At 40.4% G+C, this 15068-nt stretch overlaps 1 pseudogene; it reads right to left on the bottom strand.

The window, feature by feature from the left end:
• Nucleotides 1-9999: 9999 nt before the first annotated feature.
• Nucleotides 10000-11273, bottom strand: LOC133376689 (zinc finger MYM-type protein 1-like; annotated as a pseudogene).
• Between the last annotated feature and the right edge of the window lie 3795 nt (nucleotides 11274-15068).

Below are 15068 nucleotides of genomic sequence, written 5' to 3'. Positions count from 1 at the left end.
TCCTTTAGATACACTGGGCCAAGACCATATAGGGTTTTAAAAGTCAACACCAACACCTTGAATTGGGCCCGGTAAACCACTGGTAGCCAGTGTAGATCTACCAACACCGGGGTGATGTGATCCCGGCGGCGGCTATGCTTAATCAAGCGTGCCGCCGCATTCTGTACCAGCTGCAGTTTCCGGACCGTTTTCAAGGGTAACCCCACATAGAGCGCATTACAAAACCAAGGCATAAAATGAACATCCACGCCCTTCAAGATCCTATTAAGCAAGCTTGCTTTCAAACAACTCTCAAGAAACATCTACCTATGGAACTCCCTGAAAACATTGAGGAACACTGGATTAAACTGAAGATTTCCATTATTGCAGCATGTGAACAAATTATTGGATACCAAACTAAGAAACATCAGGACTGGTTTGATGAGAATGATAGTGATATTGAACATATCATTGACAAGAAAAGGAAAGCCTTCCAAATATGGCAAAAAGACATTAACTGTGCTGCTAAGAAAAAAATCTATGCCACTGCAAAGGCTGAGGTCCAAAGAAGAACTAGAGAACTTAAGAACGCCTGGTGGATAAAGAAAGCTCAAGAAATCCAGCATTTTGCATATGCTCATAATGCACGGGGCTTTTTTAATGCCACAAAGGCCATCTACAGACCAACAGATTATGGTAAAAATTCCTTACATTCAATAGGTGGTACCAAACTTCTAAAGGACAAAGAATTTATTGCACTGCCTTGGAAAGAGCATTACCACAGCCTCCTTAATTGTGACTCTATTGTGGTTGATGACGTCTTCTCGCAAATCCCTCAACAACAAATTAGAGATGAGCTTGCAATATCCCCTAATTTGGATAAAGCCATTAATCAAATGAAGAATAACAAAGCTAGTGGACCTGATGGGATTCCTGCTGAAGTCTTTAAAGAAGATGGGCCTGAATTTACACAACAACTTCATAAGCTCATCAAAAAAATCTGGATGAGGGAGGAGATCCCGGAAGACTTTAGGGATGCCATAATTATCACTCTTTTCAAGAAGGGTGATAGAATAGATTGTGGGAACTACCGAGGCATCTCTCTTCTAGCTACCACAGGTAAAATCCTTTCAAGGATCCTCACAAATCTCCTCCTACCAATCTCAGAAGACATCCTCCCTGAATCCCAAAATGGTTTCCGCCCTTTCAGGGGGACATTGCACATGATCTTCACTGCACAACAGCTTCAAGAAAAATGCAGGGAGCAAAACCGACCTCTGTATATGGCGTTTGTTGATCTGACTATAAATCGAACTGCTCTCTGGACCATCCTTCTGAAAATTGGATGCCCTGATAAATTTGTGAATATTTTGCGACTCCTCTGTGACAACATGACAGCAACAATTTTGGATAACAATGGCTCTCAAAGTGATCCATTCAAAGTGGGATCAGGCGTCAAACAGGGTTCTGTCATTGCTCTGACTTTATTTGCTACTTTCATTGCCATGATTCTACACCTTGTTGAGGGGAAACTTCCCAGTGGCGTGGAAATCACATATCAAACAGATAGAAAGCTTTTTAATCTCAGTAGGCTGAAAGCAAAAAGTACGGTAATTACAACCTCTGTCATAGAACTTCAATATGCCGATGATAATGTAGTCTCCACACATTCAGAGGAAGAGCTTCAAACTATCCTAAATGTCTTTGCAGAAGAATATTAAAAGCTTGGCCTCTCGTTTAACATCAAAAACCCCAAAGTGATTCATCAGCAAGTGTGAACCTATCCCTCTGTAGCGCCATCAATCCAGCTTAATGGTGCAACACTGGAGAATGTCGATCACCTTTCCTATCTTGGCAGCCATCTCTCTGTAAAAGCTGACATCGATGCTGAAATTCAGCATCGTCTGAGCTCTGCGAATGCCACATTCTCCCGAATGAAGCGTAGAGTATTCGAGGATAGGGATATTCGCAGGGAGACCAAAATGCTTATTTACAAAGCCATTGTACTACCGACCTTACTGTACGCCTCTGAAACATGGACCATCTATAGACGCCACTCCCAACTTCTTGAAAGATTCCACCAACTCTGCCTCTGGAAAATTCTGCAAATTACTTGGGAAGATAGGCGGACTAATGTTAGTGCATTGGAAGAAGCAAAGACTACCAGTGTTGAAACAATGATCCTTCAACATCAACTTCTCTGGACCAGCCATGTTGTTCAAATGCCTGATCACCGTCTTCCAAAGCAGCTACTTTACTCCCAACTTATGGATGGAAAACGGAATATCGGTGGACCACCAAAGAGGTTTAAAGATGTTCTCAAAGCTAATCTAAAATAATGTAACATAAGCATCGAGAACTGGGAAGTCTTGGCCCATGAGCGTCCCAATTGGAGGTTAGCCATTATCAAAGGTGCTATGGACTTTGAAGAACCACGAGTACATGGCGAAAGGGACAAAGGAGCTAAACGGAAGGCACGTCAAGCAAATCCTCATCGTGACCATCTTCCATCTGGAAACCTATGTCCTCACTGTGGGAGGCTGTGTGGATCCAGAATTCGCTTCCACAGTCACTTACGGACCCACTGTTAAAGACCTTACCCTGGAAGACAATCTTACTTGGCCACGAGTGATCGCCAATGAAAAAAAATGACAGTGAGATTGCCAGACGCACCTGAGTGGGGAGGGTGTTTCTCAACTTAGAGTGCCACAGAAAATGCCCTCTCCCAGGCCATCACCTCCTGAGCTTCTGAGGATGGTGGAACTACCAAAAGGTTCTCTCTGCTGATCTCACCAGCCAAGCAGCAATAGCTGTTTTAGTCTCTAGATTGTCTCTTCAGATTACATGTGCTGTTCAGCAGGAGGCGCAAATTTAGATTGACAATCTCATCTGAAATGGTTTAGTTCTCACCTCTTTTTATATACCAAGAGCCTTATATCCCCCCCAAAGTCTTTTCATCTCCTACATTATAAAGTTTTTAAAATGTAAATAGCTGGCCATATGCTTGCATGGTTTTCATGCCCCAAAGTATATATACCAATCTACTTCAAACTCTGACAACCTTTTTTTTGTTTTGCATAATCACAGCCTTCCTACTTTCCATGGTTGATATATTTTCACACCAAAAATCAGCTGGCATGCAAGCTTTACAACTGAACAGAATGTTTTAAAGGGATTCTGTTCTTTAAAAACAGAAAGGAGGAGTCCAACCAAACCGAATGTCTGCATATATGATACCCCAGGAGAAATACTGTAAAAATAACCAAAAGCCTTAAAAAGTAAAGTGGAGAAAGAAACACTTGTATGGATAAGACTGCAGCCAAAGGACTGCTGCTATTATAAATGATCTTGCCACTTTGCAAAAGGAATTTGTGCTGAAGGATCAATAGTAACTATGCCCAGATGCTCTCAGACTTTTTACAGACAAACCCATGAACAAAAGGATATGTGATATAACTGACATTGCTATCCACACACTTATTATCTAGGCAACCTCATATAGCAAAGGGAGCCATGTGAAGCAGGAAAACTCTTTTGAGAGATCAGCTTCATGCGACTTCTTCTCTTAATTGACACTTGGCCAGAAGTGCTGCAAGCTTTGAGGGGACCCAAGCAAGGTGTCTTCTGTGGAGGTGGGCCACTATCTTAGCCATATCCCTTAGTGGTGGCGACACAGGGGATACCTTTGTGGTGGAGTGCTCTTGCCTGTTGGCTACCACTCTTCTTGTTCTTTTGCTCACTCACCTGAAATAGCTTCAGGTGGGTCAGAATGCCATTGTGTTTGTGTGTGTGTGTGAAGTGTTTATGCAAAACAGGCATGCACACTCAGAGAGAATAATTTGATAATTAAGAAGGCACATTATGGCAGATAAATTAATAAAATAACAAGATCACTGAGACAGAACATATACTTGCATTACTGCTGGAACAAAACAAGCAGGTGTGCTCGGCACACACACATACACATAAAGAATAATTTGATAATAATAAGACAAACTATGGCAGATAAATTAATAAAATAAAGTCACTTGAGACAGACTAATGAAGAGCCCCAGAACTATTGGCGGAGGTGGGAGGAGAAACTACTCATAAAGGACAAGCAAGCACTCCCAGAAAGGCTCCAAGAAAAATAGTATTTGAGATGAGATGAGGTGGTATAGAACAACACATAATATTTTGTGTTTGGCCTACACCTATCTAGAAATTGCAAAAACCTCCATTATACTACTAATAAAGGTGAATTCTGTTTTGCTCAAAAGAAATCAACAGCACCTATGAACTGTTCTTAAGGGTTATGTCTGTAAAACACTTGAGAATGGCAAGCAAGAAAGATAGGGCTTCTATTTGTTTCTATTTTATATATTTTTAAATATATATACTATATTGATAAACTGTATTTTGTACATGGATTTTCTGCTTGGATGTCACTTCTCAAGTGCAAAATATATAATCAAACAACACTTAATGTTCCTATGTGTTTAGCTTTCTCACTTGTTCTGCCTTACTTTTTCCTTGCTATTTTTGTCTTGAACTAATATCAGCATTTTCCATTGGCAAACAAATATAGATAGAAAGGTAGGTCAGTAGGTACAGTAGATACATTTGATTTTCAGGCATTTCCTGAAGAGACCTTTTCATGTATGCGACTGTATAAATTATTTTGATCAGGCAGTCATTTTAATGATCATTTTTAACTGTTTACTGTTTATATTTTATTGCATATATATTTTTGTACACCACCGTGTTACACTGAATGAATTGGCAGTATATACTGTTACAAATAAATGCTATATAGATTACATAGGAGAAATTTTCCTATGCTCCCCAGTGCTGTCAGTTAAAACAGCTTCTACTCTCTCTCCCCCACCCCTGCCGCAGTTGGCCCCTTGAGAATTCCAGCAGAGATGGCTTTCTCCTGAATGCAAGTACATGCTTTCTGTAGTGGAAAAACTGGATGTTAATTTGCTGAACTGTTTTTCTCATAATAAAAAAAACCCAAATCACCAACAGCATGACTTGTTGGTTGCTTATAACATTTTACTCACCCAGGTTAGACACTGAAATGAGAACTACTCGTGTCTTCCATGAGCCAAGTTCAGCTTTTCATGGGTAAACCAACATTTCATTAAAATGGTCTAGCTAAGGACAAGCAGACAGATCCAAACTGAGCTGCCACCTTATATTAGTTACACCCATAAACCCTGCCATACAACAATGCCCTGGTCTCAGGATCTCAGAAAGCTTGAGAACCCTGTGATGTTAATGCTTTCTTTTCTTGTCCTGTAATCATTTGCTTTGAAAGTAATCATGTGCATGCACATATGTACAATTGATTGATTGTTTGGGGATGGCCCTCCTTGGGTTTGGCTATGGCTGAGTGCCCACCCTGCAGTTTGTTGGCACTTTTTGCATAGGCATTTTAGCATGTGTTTTTAAATTGTTTTTAAATTGTTTTTAAAAAATTCTAATTGTGTTTGTTTACATTGTTCTTTGTGTTTTAAAAATTTGAATATTTGTTTTTAATATTTTTAATTGCTGTAAACTGCCCAGAGAGCTTCGACTATGGGGCGGTATATAAATGAAATAAATAAATAAATAAATAAATAAAATAGGTATAAAGATTCTCAAGCATACATATGACACAATTTTAGCACAGTCATTTGGATAGGAATTTGTCATTATGTAATTGAATCAATCAACTCAACAGCTGTTTACATTGTTTACTTACTTACTTTCTTGTTCAAATGTACAAGATGCTAAGAACCTCTCTCAGCCATTCATGTAATACACTCCTATCGATTCCACTTTATTCTTGAAATGAGAAAGCATGTCAGTGTCATTTTGTCTTGCTTTTGTCAAAAATATAACTTTCATTGTCATTGGTTTCTCTTAGAGCATCTTACAAAACAATTGGCCATGCGGACTTCTCAAGACGAGTAAAACAGTTTCCTGTTCCCATCCACCATCATCCACCATTTTATCATCATCACTAATGAGGTGGCAAGAAATCATACTGGTATACCAAGGATCATGTTTTCATAACACCCTACACTCTCAAGCATAACAAATGTGACAGAATGTTATTTCTGATGTCGCAAGTTGTGATTTTCCTCCCCATCAGCATACATCTATGCATAGACACACACACACACACACTTTACTAGCCAAACCAGTGGGTTTAGATTTCCCATTTGCTTTGACAGACTGACAACTGATATTACATGACCGTAGCTAGGAGTGGTGTATTACTTTTTTAGTGGGATTCATTTCATCCTGTCTCAGACCCCTAAGGGTGGAGTGAAGATTTAACTCAAAATTAAATTCCAGCAGGGAATCTTTTAATATTAGGGGAGATCAGAAAGAAATGGGGGGAATGAAAGGGTTTAGGGGCAAGGAGAGAAAGAGCCACTGGGGAAGTTCCATTTAAAATGTACATGGTTATTTTTAAATGCATTGGTTGTGCTTGACAAGAAATATATGGGCAGAGTTAAAAGGCAAGAAGAAATCAGAAAAGTACAAACAGAGCAGAGGTGGCAATTGGAATGAATTATACACCTTGAGACTTTAGCAGGAGTGCTACTCAAGAAAAAAAGGTTTTACTAATACAGTTCTCTTTACCTAAACTTGTGATATTTTTATTCTATTTTATTAAGCAGAAAAATACACATTCCTTTGCAAATTTTAAAACCAAATTTTTACAGTATTGATATAATGCATGATCAACTGACAGTTATGTTTGCAAATGATAATGGGTGGAATTCAGGAAATGTATTATCTGCATTACTGGAAATACATAATAAATACATAAAATAAATACAAAAACTTTGTAGAACCAACCAGAGGGACGGCAACCCTGGACTTAATCTTCAGTGGGGACCGGGACCTGGTGCGAGATGTAAGTGTTGTTGAACCGATTGGGAGCAGTGACCATAGTGCCATTAAATTAAACATACATGTAAATGGCCAATTGCCAAGAAATCCAACACGGTCACATTTGACTTCAAAAGAGGAAACTACAAAAATGAGGGGATTGGTAAAAAGAAAGCTGAAAAACAAAGTCCAGAGGGTCACATCACTCGAAAATGCTTGGAAGTTGTTTAAAAACACTATATTAGAAGCACAACTGGAGTGCATACCGCAGATCAGAAAAGGTACCACCAGGGCCAAGAAGATGCCAGCATGGTTAACGAGCAAAGTCAAGGAAGCTCTTAGAGGCAAAAAGTCTTCCTTCAGAAAATGGAAGTCTTGTCCAAATGAGGAAAATAAAAAGGAACATAAACTCTGGCAAAAGAAATGCAAGAAGACAATAAGAGATGCTAAAAAAGAATTAGAGGAGCACATTGCTAAGAACATAAAAACCAACAACAAAAAATTCTATAAATACATTCAAAGCAGGAGACCATCTAGGGAGGCGATTGGACCCTTGGATGATAAGGGAGTCAAAGGTGTACTAATGAATGATAAGGAGATTGCAGAGAAGCTAAATGAATTTTTTGCATCTGTCTTCACAGTGGAAGATTTAGGGCAGATCGCTGAACCTGAACTAACATTTGCAGGAAGGGATTCTGAGGAACTGAGACAAATAGTGGTAATGAGAGGAATTTCTAGGCTTAATTGACAATATAAAAACTGACAAATCACCGGGCCCGGATGGCATCCACCCGAGAGTTCTCAAAGAATTCAAAGGTGAAATTGCTGATCTGCTAACTAAAATATGTAACTTGTCCTTCAGGTCCTCCTCCGTGCCTGAGGACTGGAAAGTGGAAAATGTAACGCCAATCTTCAAAAAGGGATCCAGGGCGGATCCCAGAAATTACAGGCCAGTTAGCTTAACTTCTGTCCCTGGAAAACTGGTAGAAAGTATTATTAAAGCTAGATTAACTAAGCACATAGAAGAACAAGTCTTGCTGAAGCAGAGCCAGCATGGCTTCTGCAAGGGAAAGTCCTGTCTCAGTAACCTATTAGAATTCTTTGAGAGTGTCAACAAGCATATAGGTAGAGGTGATCCAGTGGACATAGAGTACTTAGACTTTCAAAAAGCGTTTGACAAGGTACCTCACCAAAGACTTCTGAGGAAGCTTAGCAGTCATGGAATAAGAGAAGAGATCCTCTTGCGGATAAGGAATTGGTTAAGAAGCAGAAAGCAGAGAGTAGGAATAATCGGACAGTTCTCCCAATGGAGGGCTGTAGAAAGTGGAGTCCCTCAAGGATCGGTATTGGGACCTGTACTTTTCAACTTGTTCATTAACGACCTAGAGTTAGAAGTGAGCAGTGAAGTGGCCAGGTTTGCTGATGATGCTAAATTGTCCAGGGTTGTTAAAACAAGAAGGGATTGTGAAGAGCTCCAAAAAGACCTCTCCAAACTGAGTGAATGGGTGGGAAAATGGCAAATGCAATTCAATATAAACAAGTGTAAAATCAGTGGCATCACTAGGGTTGGTGTCACCCAGTGCGGTAACTCATGGTGTCACCCCCATGGACCTCCTCCCATACCAGACCATACAGAATCCTTAATAATGTTTTTTGTACTAATGTTACTCGTAAATCGTAATTCCCGTATATCACTGAATGTAATGGCAATAGTAGTGAGATAAACAACTAGCAAAATTAAAATTACACCTTTAAATTACAATATTATATGCACAGCCTAAATGTATTTACATTTATACATAGTTTCATGTGGTTAAAGTGAAAATTCGGTAAGAAAACAATAGAATTCAAAGTAAAAATGTTTAAGAACTACATCAAAATTATGATCATTTTAACATTAAACATTACCGTTACATGAGATACATTAATGGATTAGGTTTGCATAATCAATAACGGCCCAAATAATGTAGAAGTTGTAGACAAATGCATATGGAAATATACTCATAAATGAAATAATACAAAAAAAAATAAACAGGGACACACAAGCATTTCAGCACTTAGTGAACATCTCGACTACACCAGAACTTTCCTTTCCTGGCCTTCAAAGCGGCAAACTTGTGAATCACTTCATCGAAATCAATGCCTTTCATCAACTCACTTTCAATTGACAATATTGCAAGATCGGAAAGCCTTGACTGTCCCATGGTAGATCGCAAATAGTTCTTTATAAGTTTCAGTTTTGAAAAGCTCCTCTCACATGAAGCCACAGAAACACAAATCGTCAGAAATAATTTTAGCCTTAGTGAAAGGGTTGGGAGAGATTCTACGAAGTTCCATTCAGCTACGAATGTCAAAATATCTAATATTGCCCAATCTTTGGCTTCTTCCAGATCAATCTCTGCTGCTTTCAGGTGCCTTCTCAGCCTTGGTATTTCTATTAAAAGCACACTCTCAGATACCTCATCATAGAAAGTGGTCAATTTTGGAATGGACACCTTTAACTCCTCTTCAGTGGCAGATATGAGACTCTTTGCTTGAACAGCCTCAAACAAGACTGCTACTTTCTTGTTGGCTCTTAGTTTGATCTGGAGTTCAGAATGAAAGCGATCAATGCACTCAAGCATCACCTTCTTATTTTCTTCTTGCAGAGTGAGTCCAGCATCATTTGCTTGCTCCCAAGCAATCCTCTTCTTGAACCTGGCTCTTCTCTCTTCTGCAATTCCATATTCATCTGATTTTAAAAGCGCCTGTTCAATTGCTTGCTCCACTAGGTGACTGCGCTCCTCATGCAGAAAAAGTCTTAGTGCCTCTAGCTTTGTTACCACCTTGTCAAGAGTTAAGCCCTTAGTCTGCAGGTACTGCTGTGTAAGATTAACTTCCTGAAGTACATCACACCAGAAGTACAGGTAGCACAGAAAAGTGAAATCACAGACAGCAGGCAAAAGACCTTGAGCTGCACCTCTTATGCCCAAATTTTCATGTGGATCACAAAGAGCTTCAATCGCCGCCACAAACTTATCAAACTTTTCTTTAACTGGCTTAACTGCAGCACTCCAGCATGTTGTTGATAGCCTCTTCACTGACACTCCAGTATGGTCAATTAACACATCCCATCGATGGGTGGAAGCAGCAAAGAAAGAAAACATTGTCTCAAGAGTTCCAAAAAATGTCACACACATTTTCAGCAAAAGAGTGCTGACAGCACAAGTTAAGCGAATGGTCCACACAGCCATTAAAAATAGCTTTCTTGTTCTTTCCCATAAGAATGGCTTGTACACCTCCATGGATTCCAGCCATAGTGGCAGCATTATCATAACCTTGAGCGCAGCACATCATTATGTCCAGTCCATCACTTTCCAGATTTTTAAGAATGTCAGAACTGAGGTCAGCAGCTTTTTTCCCCTTTAAAGGGAAAAATCCTAGATATACTTCTTTCACTTCAACTTTCCTATTGTTGATTTTTACATATCTGATCACTTCGGACATCTGGTCAGTATGTGATATATTTTTGGTGCAAGGTAAGAGACTGATACTTTAAGTTTACATGTGCTCTGCTTTAATCTCATTAGGTGCTCTTTCAGCACTGGATCATATTTTGAAAGCATCTCAACCATCTCAAGAAAGTTCCCTTTATTCAATGAAGATTCATCTTCCTTGTGGCCACGGAATGCCAGATTCTGCTTGGCAAGAAACAATGTGATATCAAGCAATCTGTGCAAGATGTCTCTCCACTTTTTCTTCTCCATTTCCATCAAAGCAATAGTTTCATTGTCAATGGTTTTGTGCAGCCTAAGCTCTGCTGCCAATGTTTTCCACTTTTCAAGGCAACGTAGGTGCTCTTCGGATGTCTCATGGTTATGTACTTTCGGGCTCAGTTTCCACCACATCTGAGACCCAGTCACAAATTTGGATGTCGTATCTGTTGCACTAATGGCAAACAGTCGACAGCAAAAACAGTATAAATTCTCACTGACAAGTGAGTAAACCATCCATGACCGCAGAATTTTCTCGCCATTTGGCATCATCTTGTAAAACCACTCTTTTGAAAGCTGGCGCACATCTCCCTTTGCTTTTGCATCTTGCCTTGCTGCAACACTGAAAGGCCCATCTTTGTTCTGGAAAGAAGCACTTCCCCTTTTGATGATTTCAACCCGAAAATGATCTGGAACTGGTATCTCCCAGAAAGAAACATCACATAAAATTTGCAAATCTTTCTCCTTAACGTCACTCATCTCATTTACAGTATCATGGCTAGAGTCACTTTCAGCACTCTCTTCTGCTTCAAATTCTTCCATTTCCACTCCTTGTTCTTCTGCAGAATGCATGCTAGCATCAGAAGAATCAGCTTTTTCAATTGGAGACTGACGAGCAGTGTCTTTTGATGAACCCTGGCCATCATCCGGTCTTTTGACATATTGAAGCATGGATCCAGCTAGTGTTTTGAGTGATTTATTTCTTGCCTCTTTTGCTTTCCTTTGCTGGCATCCACTTGGCCTCATTGATTTATGCACTCCATGTGGCATGATAGAATATCCCTGCACAATAAAAAGGGTTGTTGGAAAGACTCCATACACACACACACACACACACACACATAAAAATACACCCCACATAATAGTTTATTGTCAAACCAGTTGGTCATTGCAGAACTACCTAATTGTTTTAAAAATAGGATTGGAGGAGAAGGGAAAGATTTACAACACAAACACAATTCTTTGTTATGTTTACTCAGAAGTCCCATTAATTTACAGCACAATCCTAACCATGTCTACTCAAAAGTAAGTCCTAATGAATTCAATGGGGTTTATGCCAGGTACATGGGATCAGCATTCCTTTACTCCCAGAAAAGCAAGTATTAGATTAAAGCTTTCATATTGGAAAGATTTTCAAAGCACTGCCCTCTCCAACAACCCAGGGTCTGACTGCGTGTTACACACAAGAGAAAAAAAACTTTAACCCATATTCTTACTTACTCAAACTGAAGACCTCAAAACCACCATTTTGACGTTGTAATGAAGCCTAAGCACTGCCTGGGTCAACAAATCACAAGCCTGGCTCCCCTTATTGGCTACAATCCTGAAAGGGCAGGATTAGAGGCCAGAGCTTGGAAAAGTTATTTTTTGAACTATAACTCCCATCAGCCCAATCCAGTGGCCATGCTGGCAGGCGCTGATGGGAGTTGTAGTTTAAAAAAGTAAATTTTCCAAGCTCTGGCTAAAAGCTGCTATACGGATCGGTTAAAAAACAGATTAAACAGTCGCGGGGAGGCTGATGTTTTGGTGTACATCTCAGGAACCAGACGACCTAGAAACTTAGTTTTGTTTTGTTTTTAATTGAAGCTGAGAGTCCGGAGATTAAGGTAAGTTAGCTGGAGACCCAGAGGAGACCCCCCCAAAACTGGAAACTCCAGCCAAAAATCAGACACCTGGTAACCCTACCCCACCTTGCACCCCCTGATTGACTGCACCCTGACCCCCCCTTGGTATGCCACTAGTGCTGCCTCTGTAAACCTGCTACATGCAGCGGGTTTACAGAGGCAGCGCTTGCCTGGGCTGGAGGTTTGAATCTCCCACAGCCGCTCTTTGGCTGCAGAGCGGTTTTTCCCCCATCCTGCCTGGGAAGCCACTCAGGCACGCAGCCCAAGAGCAGGCAGGGGATTCAAACCTCCTGCCTAAAATTCACAGCTGATGAGCGGGCAGGCCAGGCAGGATGGGGGAAAAAAACGCTCTGCAGCCGAAGAGCGGGAGATCCCCCAAAATGGAAGTGGCTGGTGAGATGGCCGCTGCAGGGCTGAAGATAGAGAAAAAAACCCACCATAGCCCAGCTACTCTATATCGCCAAGTGTGGGGCCCTCCAAACTCAAAGCGCGGGGCCTGGGGCAACTGCCCTGCTTCCCGGTGCCTAGGGGCGGCTCTGGGTGTCACCTCTTCTGATGGTGTCACCTGGTGCGGTCCACACCCCCCGCACCCCTTTAGTGATGCCGCTGTGTAAAATTATGCATACTGGAGCAAAAAATCTTAATTTCATATATACGCTCATGGGGTCTGAACTGGCGGTGACCGACCAGGAGAGAGACCTTGGGGTTGTAGTGGACAGCATGATGAAAATCTCAACCCAGTGTGCGGCAGCTGTGAAAAAGGCAAATTCCATGCTAGGGATAATTAGGAAAGGTATTGAAAATAAAACAGCCGATATCATAATGCCATTGTATAAATCTATGGTGCAGCCGCATTTGGAATACTGTGTATAGTTCTGGTAACCTCATCTCAAAAAGGATATTATAGAGTTGGAAAAGATTCAGAAGAGGGCAACCAGAATGATCAAGGGGATGGAGCGACTCCCTTACGAGGAAAGGTTGCAGCATTTGGGGCTTTTTAGTTTAGAGAAAAGGCGGGTCAGAGGAGACATGATAGAAGTGTATAAAATTATGCATGGCATTGAGAAAGTGGATAGAGAAAAGTTCTTCTCCCTCTCTCATAATACTAGAACTCGTGGACATTCAAAGAAGCTGAATGTTGGAAGATTCAGGACAGACAAAAGGAAATACTTCTTTACTCAGCACATAGTTAAACTATGGAATTTGCTCCCACAAGATGCAGTAATGGCCACCAGCTTGGATGGCTTTAAAAGAAGATTAGACAAATTCATGAAGGACAGGGCTATCAATGGCTACTAGCCATGATGGCTGTGCTGTGCCACCCTAGTCAGAGGCAGTATGCTTCTGAAAACCAGTTGCCGGAAGCCTCAGGAGGGGAGAGTGTTCTTGCACTCTGGTCCTGCTTGCGGGCTTCCCCAGGCACCTGGTTGGCCACTGTGAGAACAGGATGCTGGACTAGATGGGCCGCTGGCCTGATCTAGCAGGCTCTTCTTATGTTCTTATGTTCTTAGATGAGAGAGAGAGAGAGATGGGCAAGAGGGGGTTACAGAGTTTTGCAGTTTTTTGAACTATATGTAGCTATAAGGTGAACTAAGTTTAAGTGTTGGGTTCTGCTCATCTTTCATTTTTGAGAACTCTGCCCATGCTTATATTATATTTCTGATCATCAGCCTGTTTTTTCATCAGTCAGACTTGGAGCCAAAAAGGTGCCTTCTTAGCTAATGGTGTGTGTGTGCACGCACACTGCACACACGCATTAGTACTATCCAAGCATTGATATGACATATGATTATGATTCTTATTACTAGCATATTTGAATCTCCACCATAATTCCATGAAGGAAATGAGGCATAGATATAACTACAAAGGGACTTTGGCTTATATGATTCCTGCCTTGCGACATTATAGATTTAAGGATGTCTTCATAGGAACTTATCTTGCTCCAGATGTGGTACTTTACTGCTAACTCAGAAATGAAGGAGAATCTCCATCCCGCTCTCCACTCAAATAAAGAAGGTACAGTGTGGCACAAGAAAGTCCTTTCTTGACATAGCAATTTGAATGGTAAGAAAAGTGAAGAATATATGAAATCCGGAAGAGGAATTTTATATTTGTATCTGTTTTGCTGGCCCAAAGCAGTGGAGTCTGGAAAAATAATTGATTTTTTTTCCAAAGGGGAGGGAGGCATTTCGTAAAATAAATTTAAGTATCTATTTAAGTAAGGCCATTTAAACAGAAGCATTTATTCTGTGTTCTCACTGTGATGCACTGTGTAATAATTACGGCTATCTTTGGTCACTTGCTTCTTGAAGTACTGTACATTAAAATGGGCATATACCATGGTCTTTTTCACTGAATTCCACTGACACTGGGGATGGGGGTGTTCAAATCTTCACTGGCTGTGGATCAACTTGGCTTACATAATCTCCATAGAATTATTGTGGTTTATGCTAACTGAACTGCTAACATCAGTATTCTTACATAGAAACAGAAATGTACATTTTCTGTTATAGAAATAAGCTGCTATTGCAGGAAGTATTTAATAGAAAAGATATGAGATATGTATTCACCATGTAAATAATGTAAAATTAAAAGCTACTTGTGCGTACAAACAGAATACAGCATTGCCTTAAGTGCCTCCTAAATAGCTGGCTCTAAATTTTACAGTTTTGCAAAGTGTAAGGAGGTGTTGAGGGGGGATTTGATTTTATCTATCAAAACAAGTTGATGGTCTTTCTACCAAATTTTGCAAAAAAATATTATTTGTTGTTAATTTCTGAAAAATGTGTGTTTAAAATGGAAACATTAGCTGAAAAGCTATGAATACACTGCTATAAATGCC

This window comes from Rhineura floridana, chromosome 1 (assembly GCF_030035675.1).
Source record: "Rhineura floridana isolate rRhiFlo1 chromosome 1, rRhiFlo1.hap2, whole genome shotgun sequence".
Taxonomy (NCBI): Eukaryota; Metazoa; Chordata; class Lepidosauria; order Squamata; family Rhineuridae; genus Rhineura; species Rhineura floridana.
Note: the sequence above shows the minus strand (reverse complement) of the source record. Positions and strands in the feature narration are given on the sequence as shown.